The sequence below is a fragment of the Triticum dicoccoides genome, chromosome 2B, assembly GCF_002162155.2.
Source record: "Triticum dicoccoides isolate Atlit2015 ecotype Zavitan chromosome 2B, WEW_v2.0, whole genome shotgun sequence".
In the NCBI taxonomy this organism is placed as follows: domain Eukaryota; kingdom Viridiplantae; phylum Streptophyta; class Magnoliopsida; order Poales; family Poaceae; genus Triticum; species Triticum dicoccoides.
In genome coordinates, this window is record NC_041383.1 from 490,716,049 (window position 1) to 490,732,628 (window position 16,580).

A 16,580-nucleotide genomic window follows, 5' to 3' on the forward strand; every position below is an offset into this window, starting at 1 on the left:
AGCATCTCCGGAAAAGGCAAGAGTTGGAGTTATGAATATGGAAAGTTGTATCCGGGGCGTTACAGCGTCGCTCCCCTTCAGCGCCATTCTCGCCCAATGTGGGACCTTGCCGGCGTCGAGGATCCCATGAGGCTGCAGAGACCATTGCTGGCTGCTGGGATCTGGGCGTGGTGCTCAAACTCCTGACGGGCAAACCCAAGCCCGTTGACCTTCCTGGGGGTGGATGCCTCCTCTATCAGTGCTCGAACAAGGCGGCCTTCGCGGGGCAGATGCCCCTATTCGATGAGTGGGGGTTGCTTCGAGAGGGCCTTGAGGGGCCTCGCGAGAACCCTGTCTTCGTGGCTCCCCTTCTACTCCACCCTGCCATGTGCGCCCCAAGTGTGGAAGCCGGGAGGCGCTGGTGGCCTGCAACTGTTGAGGGCTCCTCCGGAGGCCTGGTGCCTACGATGGCCCAGGAGGTTGGGGCTCCTGAGGCCCAGAAGGGGGCCGCGGTAGAGCTGACACAACCCGATGCTTTGGAGGCACAGGCCCCTGAAGCTCGAGGCGATGACTTCGAGGTGGCTGCCGTCGATGAGGCGCCTACCGACGGCTCCGGAGCCATTGGCCAGAAGGCCCCGCCGGGCTCCCCTGCTCCTGGGGCCTCCGCCCTGGCCGCCCCGCCAGGCGCTCCTCCTCCCGAGGATCGCCCATCAGGGTCCGGTCGGCCCCACCTGGTCTCGAATCACTCCTAAAGAGGAAGAGGTCTCCATGCCGCAGCGATGGCACCCGTCGGCCGCTGAAGTTGAGGAGATATGTGGTTGTCGATGAGTAAGTACCTTTGCCCTTGATTCCTGGCACGCCGCACTTTCTTCTGACCAGGGCCTTGCAGGTCTCCTGTGAAGACAAAAACTCGGAGTCGAGCGCCTCCAAGGACCCAAGCTTGACGCCAGCACACAGCCCCCGGTGCCCGGGTCCTGCGTAGGGCATGGGGCCAAATCCGGCTGCCATGATGCAGCAAGGGAGCTTCGGCCCCGAACTTACTACTCCCCCTCTCCGCGGCTCAGCCTCTGAGATGGGGGACGCACCAGCAATCCTTCCTATAGCCATTGCCGGAAGGGGGGCGGCCTTCGTCTTCAGGTTGCGGAGCTACATCGGCCAGCCCCTGGGCGGTAGCATGCCTGACGCCCAGTGCCTCCTCGGCAGCCTCCACGGCCGAAGAAGGCCTCGGTGATGTGCTGGCGCTTGCGCGTGGGCGAAGTGTCATGCGCTTCGAGCTCTTCGGTGAGGTGATGCATGCGATGCTCCAGCTTAGTGGGGAGCTTGCTAGTGTCGACACCAGGCTTGAGGCAGAAGGCCTCCGCTTGGCGCATGAGTGGCAGCAGCTGAAGGTTTCCATCAACCTTAGGAGACTTCAGCGCGACAAGGCTGATGCGCTTATGGCGGCCTTGCGCAACTTCTCATGAGGCTTGCGTCTGTGCCATGGAGGAGGCCGATGCCGCCAACCGTCATCACGAGGCGGCCGAGGAGCATGAGCGGGAGCTCCTGTCTTCAAATGCGGCCCTTGAGCGAGAAGTTGAGGAGCGTCGTGTCCTCCTGGCCTCCTCACCAGACGAGGCGGCCTTTGCCGAGGCGGAGATCCTGAGGCCCCATGATGAGTTGACATTGTAGACCATGGAGCACAGCATGGCGTTGGAGAGGCTAGAGTTGAGGGAGCGCCAGGCTGCCGCAGCTGAGGATGTCGTCGCCGCCCGAGAAGCCCAGGTCCAGCTGGAGGTGGAGGAGAGGGTGGCGAAGGCGCGTGCTGAATTGGCAGAGGGGCACCGCCTGGATCTAGAGCTGCTCAAGGCCGAGCTTGAAGGTAGGACCTCCGGCCTGAAGGCGAAGCTGCAATCCATGGAACAGCGTGAGAGCGCCGCTCAAGAAGCACTGACTTCTTCCGAATCTGCCTTGGCATCTGCCCGCGCCGAACTGTCTTCCCTTCAGCAACAGATCCAGGATACCGCGTCCCTGGCGGAGAGGACCGCGAATGAAGCGAATCACGGTCGGACGCTGCAGCGCGAACACGCTTTGATGCTCCAGGGTCTCAAAGTCAGAGCTAACTGCGCCTTGGGCACCATTTGTGACGAGAGCGCTCCTCACCTGTCGTATTTCAGGTTCCGGGAAAATCCTTGAGGTTCAAAAACTGGGGTGCGCATGAAGGTTTCCTCCTACCGAATCTCACTCTCAGCCTCGCCATGATCCCTAAATTTAGCTAGATGAACTCACAACACAAGAGACACAAGATTTATACAGGTTTGGGCCACCGTTGTGGTGTAATACCCTACTCCTATGTGGTGGTGGTGGACTGCCTCTTGGGCTGGTGATGAACAGTACAAGGGAAGAACAGCCTCCTGAGGAGAGGTGTTCTTATGCTTGGTGGGTTGCTTGGGGAGGAATCGATCTGTCCATTCTCGTCCCCTTCTACTGTGGTGGCTAGTCCTATTTATAGAGGCCGTAGTCCTCTCCCCAAAAATTGAGCGGGAAGGGATCCAACAACAGCCAATTTGAAGGGGGACAGCTAGTAGAAGCTATCCTGACTAAAGATGGTCTTCGCCTGCCAAAGGCGCTGGTGGTGACACCGTCTTGTGCTCCACAATGACCTCTGTCCTGCCGTCCTGCTGGCCTTGGTCTTGTTGCACCGATATGGAAACCTTTGCCTAATGCCTCGGTACTCTGCGCCTGCGCTTGCCCCCTTCGCACCAGAGAGAAAAGGAGGACACTGCGCGCGCTGGTGCCCACCTGGCCTTGGTCGTCATGGCTTGCGTCATGGGAACCTCGCGAGGTACCCCTTACCTTGATCTCTGCCTGGTGAGACCACTCTTGAGAAGGCCTTGTGTTATCCGCCTCACGAGGCTTGGCCCCCCGCGAAGGTCTTGAGTGTTGGTTCATGAAGACGGGCCGTACTGGGCCACTGTGGGAGCCACACCGCGGGCCGCAGGCAGGCAAGTCTGGGGACCCCCGTTCCTAGAACGCCGACAGTAGCCCCCGGGCCCAAGGCGCGCTCGGACTTGGCTTAGGGGCGAAGCCAAGGTGCAAGTGCGGAGTGCCGCGGGCCCCAACAGCCTACGGCCTTGGTCGATGCATGGCGACTGATGGGACGTGGGCGTCTCCGCTTCCCCACGCTGCCCCAATATCCGCCTGGCTAGGCGGCCACGGCACCCTACACAGTTATTTCCCCCTTGCAGGCGGTGTGTTCCCTGTCCATCCTTCTTCCTCGAGCCCCTGCCTCTACTTCCAATCTAACTCGAGCTTTGTCCCCTCCATTGCCATGGTGCCAACTAGCACAGAGAAAGGGAAGAAGCCTCTGTCCTCAGCCAATCCGCCCCCGACAATCGAGCCCGCCAACAGCCGATCACGGGTGCTCAACCGGGAGGCCATGGGCAAGGTCTGCCCTACGCTCGCTTCCAGCTTCAACGAGTGGGGAGGGACGGTGGCTTGTCCCGTGTCCCGAGCCTCCATTGATAGGACAGCCACTGAGGTTCGGTTCTTCATTGACGCCCTGTGGGCTAGCCTGGTTCCCCCTTTCTCCGCCTTCTTCAATGCAGTGCTTTCCCATTACCAGATTCACATGCTGCATCTTGATCCCTAATACGTTGCCCTTCTTGCTGCCTTCGCCTTTGTTTGCTAGGCCATGGTGGGCATTGCTCCTTCCGTTGCCCTCTTGCACCATTTCTTCTTGCTGCATCTGTCCGACCCTTCACAGTGCTCGGGGTGCCTGAGCTTCCAGGTCATGGCGGAGACGGCCGCCTCGGGGATTGACTTTGATCTCCCGCCATCCACGAGCGGGTTCCGGACGAGGTGGCTGTACGTGGATGTTGGAGTGCTCAGCCCCCTGCTCTCACCTCCGTCGCCGCCCGCCATCCCCAACTCCGGCTGGGGACACGAGAGACTCGCGAGCCCTCGCCTTTCCTTCCTCTGGCTCTGATTAAAGAGGTTGAGAGACCTTGGTGTGACTGTGCCCCAGGTGGTGAAGGAGTTCCTCCAGCATCGCATGGCCCCTCTCCAGCGCCATTCCCGGCTTATGTGGGCCCTGGCCGGTAACCAGGATCACATGAGGCTTCAGGAGTCGGGGCTCTCGAACGAAGCTCAGAGTATGGTGCTTGAAGTCTTGACTGGCAACCCCTCGCCAGGCAATATGCCGCAAGGGGGTTGTCTCTTGTATCTCTGCTCGAACAAGGTTGAGTTCGCGGGGTAGATGCCTTCCTTCGATGAATGGGGGTTGCGTCTGGTCGGCCTTGTGGGGCCTCGTGAGAATCCTATCATTGTGGCTCCCCTCCTTGCCGCCAGCACCGAGCTTGCCCCAAGAGTGGACGCAGGGAGGCAAGCATCGGTTGATGCCGGAGGCGCGGGTGTCGAGGTGGCGACGCCGCTTGAGGTTTACGAGGCGCCATCCTCCGGAACCCGTGGGGCTCGTCCTGAGGCGGTCGTTGTGGGTGAGATGTAGTCTGGAGCTCCTGAGGCCGGAGCTCCTGAGACCTCGGCAAGCCAGCATGAGGCAGAGCCTGATTGCTCTTCCCAGCTTGGAGCTCCTGAGGTCGACCGCCTGGGTGCCTCTCCAGCCACGCCCCGCGCTGGCCCCCACGTCCAGCGCCTAGGTCGGTTCTGCGTGGACTTCATCGCGCTCCGCAAGAGAAAGGAGTCTTCGAGCTGCAGTGGTGGCACCATCCGGCCGTTGAAACATAGAAAGTACATCGCCATAGACGAGTAAGTACCTTATCATTGTAATTCCCCAATCGCTGCTTCCCCTCCTGATTGTGGCTCTTCAGGATCCCTCTTGCCAAGTCCGCCGAGTGTCCCGAGAAGCAGCCTTCTCTGGCCTTGCCTTCATCGCAAGCATCGAGCGCCCCAGGCCCGCACGCCGCCCCTAGCGCATGGTCAGCCGGAGAAGCAAGCCTGTCTGCAAGGTGCCTTGAGCCCGTGCCCTTGCCGCCTTTCCTTCGCAACATTGCCTGGAGCACGGCGAGCCTACCCAGGGCTCCTCCTCTGGTCGTGGACAGCCGCTGGTTGGTGTCAGCCCTGGGCTTCTCTTCAAGTGGCGAGCCTGCACTGGTCCTGGTCCCTTGCAAGGCCTGGCCAGCGACCGTGGGAGTGCCAGCCCCCAGCCCCTACCGAGAGGGGGCGAACCGCTTCGGACCCCGCCGACGGTGCCCGCGACGAGGCACGACATTAGCCGCACGCTCAAGTTTGCGCGCGAGCGAAGCGTCGTCTGCCACGAGTTCTAGCAAAAGGCGATGGACGTGACGGGCCAGCTTGGTGGAGAACTTGCTGATGTAGATGCGTGCCTTGAAGCCGAGGGCCTATGGCTGATCGAGGAGCAGCATAAACTGAAGGTGGCCATCGACCTCGGGCGCCACCAGCACAAGCTTGACAACGCGAAGGCCGAGGCGTCCCTTATGACCTTGTGTGAGGCTTGCTCCCGAGCCTTGGAGGAGGTCCAGGAAGCAGATCATCATCGCAAGATTGCAGAGAAGCACGCGTGGGAGCTCCAAGCCTAGAGCGCTTCCTTGGAGCAGTAGGTGGAGTTGCACCAAGCCGCCCTTGCACCGCTGAGGGGGATGCCTGTCGAGGAGGAGGAGGTCCTGAAGCGTGAGGAAGCGTTGACGCTGGAGGCTGACGAGCGCAGTCTTGAGCTTGAGTGGTTTGAGACGAGGGAGCGCCAGGTTGCCGAAGCGGAGGAAGCCGTTGGCGCGTGCGAGGCCCTGGTCCAGGAAGAGGTCGACCGCCGCGTGACCGAGGCTTGCGTGGATCTTGCGAGCAGGTATGAACTGAAGCTGAAGCTGGTTGAAGCCGAGGTTGCGGGCAGGACTGCCACCCTCATGTCCAGGCTAACCGAAGTGGAACGGCGCATGGAGGATGCTGTAGCCGCCCTGGTATCGGCGCAGGCCGAGCTGGCCTCCGCCCGTGCTGAGTAGCTTCCTCTGCAGCCGCGGGTTGTCGACGCCGACTCCATCGCGCAGCAGAACAGGGAGGAAGTGCTTCAACGGCGGATGTTGCAACATGTGCACGACCCCATGCTCTAGGACCTCAGGAACAGGGATAACGTGGCCCTGGGCAACATCTGTAACGAGAACGCCCAGCATCCCCACACGACCCACTACGCCAGTCATCTCCGCTTCTTTACTGATGTGGTGACCCGCCTGGAGAACCACTCCGAGAGAGCTCACCAGCTTGTTGAGGAGAGAAGCCGCAGCCTGCTCGGGCCTGCGTTTTCCCGCGTCTTCAGCCACCTTCAGAACACCTATCCCGACTTTGACTTTGATGCCGCCATCGCCCCGGTGCCCGAGGCCATCCGGGGCAACCTGGCGCGGTGGGTGGAGGATAACGTGGATGCGCTTGTTAGGGCCTTTGCTTCCGACGACGATGGGGTGGTAGTTGCGGCGGACGAAGGCGACGTGGTCGATGGTGGTTTCGGCGGCGCCGGTGATGGTGATGGCGATGCCAGCGCCAGCGGTGCTAGTGATTCATCCGGAGGCGACCCGGTGGACGCGGTGAGCGATATGTCTGACTGATCCCGTGTTTCTCTGTTGTTTATCCTGCATACAGAAGCTCGGGCGTGGCCCCAAAGATTGTAAGAGCATTTTGGGAGGGGATGCCCCTCATGTAAAAAGATTGCCATTTCTATGCTTTCAGGGCCAAGCTGAATATATGCTTCTATGAGCCTACGGGCTCTGCGGCGAGCTAGTTGTTGTAATTTACCTTTAGCCGGGACAAGTCCTGAACCGGCTTGTGAGGTCGTGAGTTTCTGAGGATCCCCTGAGGGACCTGCCAACCCAGTCGAGAGGGCCTCGCGGGAGCAAGTGCCGGCCGTAGTATGGTATGCGTACAGCATACGTGCGCTTCACCCAGCCCCGCCCGCGAGGGGCTCGCGAGGGAGAGGCAGCCGGTGCGAACTTCAAATTTAGGCAGGAACCAGAACACAAGAAATCACATGAACGAGAAAAGTCACCCTGCCCGCGCACACAAATGAAAATTCAACTTCCACTTAAATCCGAAGCAAGGAAGCACGACTACAAAAAGGGAGTTAAAAGCAACTGGCCGTGTCCAGCGCCTAGTCTAGTCTTCATGTCTTCTCACCAGCGCGGCGCTAAGTGCTGCCACTGGGTGTGGGAGCGAGCCCCTGAGGCCCGAGGGCGGCGCTCCTGAGGCTCCGGGGCATGTACAACCCCACTCATTATTACGTGAGAGTGTCACGGGCGGCAAGCTTCACAGGCACTGGGCCTTCTTCATAGGCACTGGGCCTTGCTTCATATCGCCGGACGATGGCCCCGCCTTGCACCACCCTCAACCACGATTGGCTGCGACCAGAAACCAGCACAACACCAACGGGGCAAAGGGGACGCCAGCGGCGCCCTCGGCGACCACGGGTCCTCTGTCGGGGGTAGGTTTTGCAGCACCTCCCCGGCAGAGGGCCTACCTCTAGGGGACGCCTTGCTCCGTGCGCCATGGGGAGGGGCCTTGCTCCCGGCGCCTCTCCTGCAGCCCCCAGTGCGCTCCTCCTGGTGGAAGCGAGGCTACCAAGCTGGGGCAGCTACCCGCTGCCGTGACCTGACCCTCCTGTGACCCATGGTTAGCATAAGCTTTCTCCTGAGGAATTAGTGGTACCCGGTAACTGCTGCTGTCGGCGCCGTTGGTGAGGCTTCCTTGATGCTCCTGAGAGGGCTCGGCTTCTGGCGTCTCTTCCTCCTAGCGTGGCCCGAGGAACAAGCCAGGGTTGTCTTCCAGTGCGTACTCCCGTTCCACCATGCGGGGCACGTAAGCCTCCGAAGCCACCGCCTCGAAGACTTCGCCGTAGTGCCCCACACTCCATGTCGCTCGTCCTAGCGCACCGTCTTGAGGATGGTAGGGCAGCGGCCCGCCCAGGCCATAGGCAGCAGCGCGCATGCCCTCATTCACCGATGGTGTGGTGTGGGTGCGGCCTGGAATCTGGTGTCGATGGTCGAGCTGGTGTTGATGAAGCCTTGGGGCGTGCTCAGAGGCACGCGGGCGCGGAGAGGTCCGTCGTGTGGTCCGGCCGAGGCCCGGGGTGCAAGCTGGAAGTAGAAGGGCAGTGCCCCTGAGGCTGCGGCGTGCAGGAGCTCGGCAACGCGCTCTAGCAACGCATCCCAACCGCTCTCCATCAACTTGCACCGCAGCAGCTCCCGAGCCACAATGAGCGCGTCTCTCATGTTTGCTTGCTCCCGCCAGGTGTGCGGCATCGTGGCCGCGACGTGGCTTGAGGCCCTTGCGGCTGCCCGCACCTGCCGCGGAGTAAGGGCGGGCGCTGTGTGACCGCGCCGCCCGCTCCCCGTGGCATTCTGCGGTGCGCAGGCTGCCTGGGCATGGGGTTGAGATCTTCTTGGGCAGGCGGAGTGGCCCCGGCTAGCCAGGCTGCCCAGCGGTTGGCGCCGGTCATTGGGTCGCTAGACATTGGACTCGTGGAGTGACGGCGGGCTGACTGTCGGAAGGAAAGCTCCGGCGCACCCCTACCTGGCGCGCCAAATGTCAGATTTCAGGTTCCTGCAAAACCCTTGAGGTTCGAACACTGGGGTGCGCATGAATATTTCCCCCTATCGAATCTCGTTCTCAGCCTCGCCGCGATCCCTAAACTGAGCTAGATGAACTCACAACACAAGAGACATAAGATTTATACAGGTTCGGGCTACCATTGTGGTGTAATACCCTACTCCTGTGTGGTGGTGATGGATTGCCTCTTGGGCTGGTGATGAACAGTGCAAGGGAAGAACAACCTCCTGAGGAGAGGTGTTCTTGTGCTTGGTGGGTTGCTCAGGGAGGAATCGATCTGTCTGTTCTCGTCCCCTTCAAATGTGGTGGCTAGTCCTATTTATGGAGGCCCTGGTCCTCTCCCCAAAAACTGAGCGGGAAGGGATCCAACAACGGCCAATTTGAAGGGGGACATCTAGTACAAGCTATCCTGACTAAAGGTGGTCTTCGCCTGCCAAAGGTGCTGGTGGTGACGCCGTCTTGGGCTCCACAATGACCTCCATCCTGCCGTCCTTCTAGCCTTGGTCTTGTTGCACCGATATGGAAACCTTTGCCTAATTCCTCGGTACTCCGCGCCTGTGCTTGCCCCCTTAGCACCAAAGAGGAAACAAGGACACTGCACGCGCTGGCGCCCACCTGGCCTTGGTCGTCATGGCTTGCGTCACGGGAACCTCGCGAGGTACCCCTTGCCTTGATCTCTCCGCCTCCTCGCGAGCCTGCCTGGTGAGGCCACTCCTGAGAAGGCCCTGTGTCGTCCGCCTCGTGAGGCTTGGCCCCCCGTGAGGGTCTTGAGTGTTTGTTGATGAAGACGGGCCGTACTAGGCCACTGGTGGAGCCACGCCGCGGGCCGCAGGCAGGCAAGTCTGGGGACCCCCGTTCCCAGAACGCCTTTATCACCCACACGAGAATGATTATGCCAGCCACCTCAACTTCTTCACCAACATCGTGACCCGCCTAGAGGGTCGGGCCGTGAGGACTCGAAAGCTTCTTGGGCACGCATTCCCATGTGTCTTCAGCCACCTTCTGAACTACGATCCTCACTTCGACTTCAATGTTGTGTTAGCCCCCGTGCCCACGGTTATTCAGGATAACCTGGCCGGGTGGGTGGACGACCATGTGGATGCCCTGGTAGCAGAATTTGCTTCGGAGGATGACGTGGTCGTGATTGCGGCGGAGGAAGACGGTGCGGGTAGCGATGCCGAGGAGGATGGTCGCCACGACGCGAGCAACGTGGACAAAGGTGATGAAGAAGGCGCATCCAGCTAGGCCCGTGTTTCCTTCGCTTTGACATGTATGACAAAAACTTGAATGCATCATTGTGAGATCATTTTGAAAGGGGGACCCTGATGATGTATGAGATCATGAAATACTTTTGAAGTAGTGCGCGGAGCGCGACTCGGCTAGGCTGCGAGGCTCTCAAGCAGGGTAGTTGTTTATGACTTATCTTTGGTTCTGCGGGTCTTTAGTGAGCCCTGGTGTCGCAACATCACTTCTTCTCTTGAGGTGAGCCTGCCGCGGGTCATGAGGTTTTGAGCCTCCCGAGGGGCCTGCTGGCCTGTCCTAGAGTGCTTCGTGAGGAACCAACTGCCAAATCGTGGCAAGGTGGGCGCGCGTGGCGGCCGCACCCTTGAGCCCCTAGGGGGGAAGCGATCAACCCAAGTGCGCACACCGTACCCACCCCCGCTCGCGAGGTGCTTGAGGGCAGGGCAACAGTCACGAGCTTTAGAAAAATGCAAGAACAGAAGGCAAGAGAGCAACACAAGACGAGAAAACTCCCCCATTTTTATAAACGCACGAGAACCAAACTGCTTCAAAAAGCCAACGAGCAAGCACAAAAAAGGAGGCAAAAGCAAACAACCGCGTCCGGCGCCGAGCTAGTCTTCAAGTCTTCTCACCAGCGCGGAGCTAAGTGCTTCCACTGGTTGGGCATAGTCATTGGGGAGGGTCGAAGGCCAGCGCGGAGCATGGTGGTTCCACTAGGACATGGGCGGGAGCCCCCATGAGGCCCCAGGGCGGCGCTCAGGAGACTTCGGGGCGTATACAACCCCACTCATTATTACGTGAGAGTGTCACGAGCGGAGACCTTCACAGGAAAGAGCCTTGCTTCATGTCGCCCGACAAGGACCCCGCCGTGTGCCGCCCCCGATCACCGTTGGCGAGACCGGAAACCAGGACAAGAGCAAGGGGCAAGGGGGACGCTGGCGGCGTACTCGGCAACTGTAGGGCCCCCACCGGGGGGAAGGGCTCGCCGGTGCCTTCGCCGGCAGGGAACCTACCTCCAGGGAGGGCCCTGCTCCGCGCAGCACGAGGAATGCCCTGCCACTGGGCTTCCGCCGCGCTGCTCCCAACACCCTTCGCGCTCCTGCGAGGGATCCGTCGTCCAGAGAGTCCTGGTGGTAGCTGCGTCCTGATTCACGTGCGATCCATGGTCAGCATAAGCATGACCTTGTGGCGTTAGGTGTACCCAGAGGTTGTTGCCGTTGGAGATGTCGGCAGGGCTCGACGGTGGCTCGAAGGAGAGCTCCGCTTCGTGTATATCTAGGGCCCAGCCTGGCGTAGGAGATCGGCTGGGGCCCTTTCCCAGCACGCCTCGGGTCCATCGCGACGGGGACGTAGGATTCCGGGTTGGCCGCGCCAAAAACACCGCCCGGCTGCCTCATGTTCCTGCCTTATTCAGTCACCCTCTGATCCTGTCGACCAGGGGTCGGTGCTCCAGGGCAGCCCCTGGTGATGTTGCCCGAAGCAGCCCCATGCTGAGGTGGCACGTTCGGAGGGGTGCGGGCCACTCCGTGAAGCTAGCCGGCGTCGAGAGGCTCTGTGGGGGCCCGGGGAGGGGGTGCGCAGTTGTGTCGGGGACGGGCGCGCGCCTCTACCATCGCCTGCAACGTGTTCAGGGTGCAGAATGGCGCTGCACCCATGCACGCCGCATCCAGTAGCTCGGCGACTCATTACAGCAGGGCGTCGCGGCCACTTTTTAGCAGCCTGCACCTCAAGAGCTCTCAAGCCACGATGATCGCGGCCCAAATGTTTGCCTGTTCCCTGTGCGTGTGCAGTGCGGTTGCCGCGGCGTAGCTTGCAAATCGCGCGGCGGCGCGGTTGTGGTACGGCGCTAGTGGAAAAGGCTGCGCCCCGCGACCCCTGCGGCCGGCCACCCCGGGCGGAGTGCAGGCCGCAAGCAGGGCGGAGTGGAGATCCACCTCATCGGCGGGCGTCATCGTGGAGGCCCGAACAACCCAGTGCTCAACATGCACCCTCGGGGCATCAGCCATGGCATTGGTGGAGCGGTGGGGGAATGGTCGACGGAAGAGAAGATCCGATGCACCCTTACCTGGTGTGCCAAATGTCGGATTATGGGTTCCGTAAACCCTTGAGAGGTTCGAACTCTTGGGTGCGTGCGGAGATCTCAACCAACCCTGCCTGCCTACTCGCGATACTCAAAAGCCTAGCACGACGAGCTCAAAGAGACAAAGTAGTTTATCCTGGTTCGGGACACCTTGCGGTGTAATACCCTACTCCAGCGTTTTGGTGGATTGCCTCGGTGGGCTGAGGATGAACTAGTATAGTGGATGAACTGGCCTTAAGAGGAGAGGTGTTTTTTAGCTCGAGAGAGCTGGTGAGGTGGTCGGGTGAGAATGATCCCGATCCCCCTCTATGGTGGTGGCAAAGTCCTATTTAGAGTGGCCTTGGTCCTCTTCCCAAATGTTGGCGGGAAGGGATCCTACAACGGCCAGATTTGAAAGGGGACAAGTAGTACAGCTTATCCTGACAAAAGTAGTCTTCGCTTGCGAAAAGCCTCTGGTCGTGACGCTGCGGTGGGCTCGGTGATGACCTTCGTCCTGCCGTCCTAGCGGTCTTGGTCTTATTGCACCAGAATGGAAACCTTTGGCTGATTCCTCAGGACTCAACACCTGCGGCTGGCCTCCCTTGCACCAAAGAGGAAACTGGCGCTCTACGCCCACTGGCACCCGCCTGGCGCCCGCCTGGCCTTGGTCGTCATGGCTCACGTCAACTGAGCCTCGTGAGGTACACCTTGCATAGAACTCTCCGCCCCTCGGGAGCCAGCCTGAAGAGGTCGATCCCCTCGGGGGTCTTCGCATCATCCGCCTCATGAGGCTTGGCCCCTCGTGAGGGTCTTGAGCTGTTGATGTCGAAGCTGGGCCATACCAGGCCGTTGATGGAGCCACATGGTGGGCCGCAGGCAAGCAAGTCTGGATACCCCCATATCCAGAACACCGACAAAACTGACCCTGTCGGGGTGTATCGAGCCCAAGAAGATCAAGTTGGAAGGAGATCACCTTAGGGAAGCCTCCCTTGCCGGGCAGGAGAGCCCGACCAGGTTGAGGCAGCACCTAAAGGACATGACCAATTCGCCCCTTCAAGGCTTGTCGGGGCCGCCAAGATCACAACCCGCTAGGCTCCCTACTGGCAGGCCTTCGCCAAGATGCCACCGCCCCACCTCATCGTACCCAAGTCATTAATCAGTGTGGTGCCACGCTCTCAAATAACCAGGTGGATCCCGTCGGGCATGTGGCAACAAGGCAAGGAGGAGATTAGCTTTGTTGACACCCGTTCAGATGGTGTGTCATGTTAATAAGGAGAAGATGGATAAGCGGCGCAGCAGACTTGCCGGGCATCAACCTCAGCATGACACCTAGCAGTACATTTAATGCACTTTGTCCTAACTTCCAGAGTTAGCTATGATAGGACTCTTAGCTATCTAATCACATCAAAATGACTGTTTTGCCACTTTGGTCGTCCCTTAAGCTATAAAAGGAGGACAAAGGCAACCTAGCAAAGGGTTGAATTTAGACCCCCTAACACTTGTACGTGCACGTTGCTCCCCCCGAGGCACCCTTGCCGAGACGGAGCACGTCGTGCCTTCGTGTTCCTCCAGATCAATCCACCACGACAGGAATATGGTTTTACGCTGCAAAGCGGCCCGATACTGGGTAAAAGAGAGTTTTCCACCGCTGCATTGCCTTGTTGTTTCTGCTCTTTGTGCAATGTGACCGTCCCCTTGCCGAACCACAAAGGGGCAGCCCTGCCCCATATATGTGATCGTGCTTCCACGCCGGTACCGATCATCACATTCAACAAGGATTTCGACTCAGAGATTGTGGCCCAATTCTATGCCACTATTCACTTCCATTCTGATGAGGTAAGATCCATGTCTTGGATGACTGGTGGGAGGACACTGAAGGTTGAGTGGAAGACATTCATGGATAGTCTGGGCATTGCTGATGAGGAGGAAGACAATCTTGTTGGTCTCCGGCCTCACAAGGATACACCTTTTCAGCACAAGTCTAAGCTGATTCGCTATTCTAGGACTGTGACTACTTCCAAGGGGGCCACTCACACCGAGCTTATTCCATTCTTGGACATCATGCACCGTATCTTTCGCAACACCCTTTTCCCTCGCATTGGGAACCTGGATCAGGTACACTCATACATGGCGGATCTGCTTCTGTTATGCATCAAGGAAAAGGGCATGAACTCTACTTTGGAAATCTCTCACATTATGTGGCGTGAGATTTGTTTTGTTGTGCTTGACCAGAAGGTGCCCATTTATGGCCCCTACCTGTTTAAGTTGATTGAGGAGACTTGGGTTGGTGAATTTCTTGAGGAGTACTTCCCGCTGAGCATATGGTGTCTCATGGTGTACTGCAGTTGCGACATAAGGAGAACTGGGGCACTGCACCTGTTGCCCCCAATGAGGAGATTGCCCCACTGACTCTGATGATGAGCCTGAGCCCGATTATGAGTTTGTTCCCTCTCCCAACAAGGAACCATCTTGGGCGTCCAAGCTCAAGTCAAAGATGAAGAAGCTTTTCTCACTGTAGGCAAAGGGACAGTCTAGACACTACTACAAAATGCTGCTAACGCGACACTATGATCAGGGACCCTTCAGTGAAACTATGTGTGATGCATTAATCGCAAACGGTGATGTAAAAAACCGTCAAAAAAGATGCAAAACGTTTGCGATGGCGGATATATCAAACACGGTTCAGATTTATCAAACACGATTCAGATTTTAGTTGCGTGTGCGATGTAGGGCATACGGTTCAGTGCAATGAATTGTTTGCAATGAGGCGGAAGAACTTAAACGGGCAGCTAGATGAAGGTGTGTGTAATATACGGCATACAGTTCACTCAGATTAACTATTTGTGATTAGGCAGCACAACAGAAATGGTTAGCTAGATCAAGGTGTCTGTGATTGACGGCATACACTTCAGACGAATGAACTGTTTGTGATTAGGCAACACAACAGAAATGGTCAGCCAGATCAAGATGTCTGCGATTGACGGCATACACTCCACATGGATGAACTTTTTGCGATTAGGCACAACAAATGGAAACAGTCACACAGATCAACGGGTGTGCACTAGACGTGCACACATTCTAACTAAAAGAAGCATGCACGATGGTAATAACGAGCGCGCATGGTTGATGGAACAAGATGTGTGCTGACATCGCCTATTGCGGTGCACCCTATGGTGCAAAGCCCGTACGCGACTGAGAACGTGTGCCCACTTTACGCCTTTCGGGAATCATACCGCACTTTGAAATATGAACCGTCAATAAATGTTGAACTTGATTCCTTTCACATTCACAATTACTATTCACGCTGATCAAAACCTGTTCACATGATCAAAACCTAAACGGTTTCCCACTTAGGAGTGTATTAGTACTCAATTATAAATACTACCTACTGCAAGATGACTGCACATTCCTCCTGAACTCCTCATCCACAAAAACAAACAAGTCATTCATCACCATTCCCTTGCGTCTGCCGTCTGCCATGGCTTGCATGAGTTCTGGGTCGGTATATTACTATCAGGAAGAGGCGAGCACGGAACCGGAAACACGAGAGATGTCCCGTCTCGCTGCAAAAGCAGCTGACATGTCCCGCCGCGCGGCCGTAGCAGCACAGTGGTCCCGCCACGCCATTGAAGCAGCACGGAGGTCCCACTGCACCGTCGATGCAGCAGACTGGTCCGGCCAAGCCGCGGAAGTAGCAGAGATGTCCTCCCGCGCCATGGTGGCCTAGAAAAATGTCTCGCGGGCAGGCAAGGACTCTTACAGGCACATGCATGCGATCGTCCAAAGCTATATTGATCATATCTCCGGCTGGGCGAGGTTGCGGGACGACATGAAAGCCTCGTTTGAAAAGGCTATCAGCGTCATCCGGAAACTAAGGTTAGGCAATGCAAAGCTCCGGGCCGAGCGCGACCTCATGAGGGCAAAGATTGTTGGAAGTGCGGAGTAGCAGGAGGAGACCACTGCCTTGTTGAAGAGGACCGGCGTCATCGTCAAGAAACTTATGGACGAGAATTCCATGCTCCGCATCGAGCACCAAAGGCCGGTGGAGGAATTTGTCGATGCTCTCAAGCAGCGTCTTGAGGACACAAAAGAGCTCAGCGCCGCTCTCCACGGAGACTAGTTCCTGTGGCCTGCAGCAATGCATCAAGAAAGTAGAGATCAGTGAGCCAGATTGTTGTCTTCCTTCTTCTTTTGCCCTTCTGTATTTTGGGCGTTGCCGCATGTGGCTTTCTTAATTATCTTCCTAAATATGTAAGAAATCATTATCCACTATCATCGTCCTTATATCCATCAGTCTTGCTATAAGTCGTAGTCGATGCTATATAGGTCTGTCGGATCTTACATCAAGATCCGTGCAAAACTTTCTTTTTAGATTTTATTTTTGACATAGCCACGCCATGAAACAGGGGCTTGGGCACAATTAATGGAGACGTCGGGAGGGAGGTGGGCGGCAGATAGAGGTCAAAGGGCTCTCCTCCTGATGAGCACGCGCAGGGGTCTGATCGCATGCCTCCGTACTCAAATAGCTACCCTGCGCGGCACCTCCTAGCCAATAAAAAAGGGGACGCGTGGAGGCACGTAAATGGTAAGTGGAACGCCCATGGTTTCAATAATACTTGTGTTTCCGATTTGTAACGTGACAGCACTTGTTCCTAAATGATTCCGTTGACTGTTAATGTGTGCGCCTTCGCAAATCGGACAAAAAATTTACCACAGCACGTTGGTGCCATGTCATGACACCATGCCAAGTTTCATGATT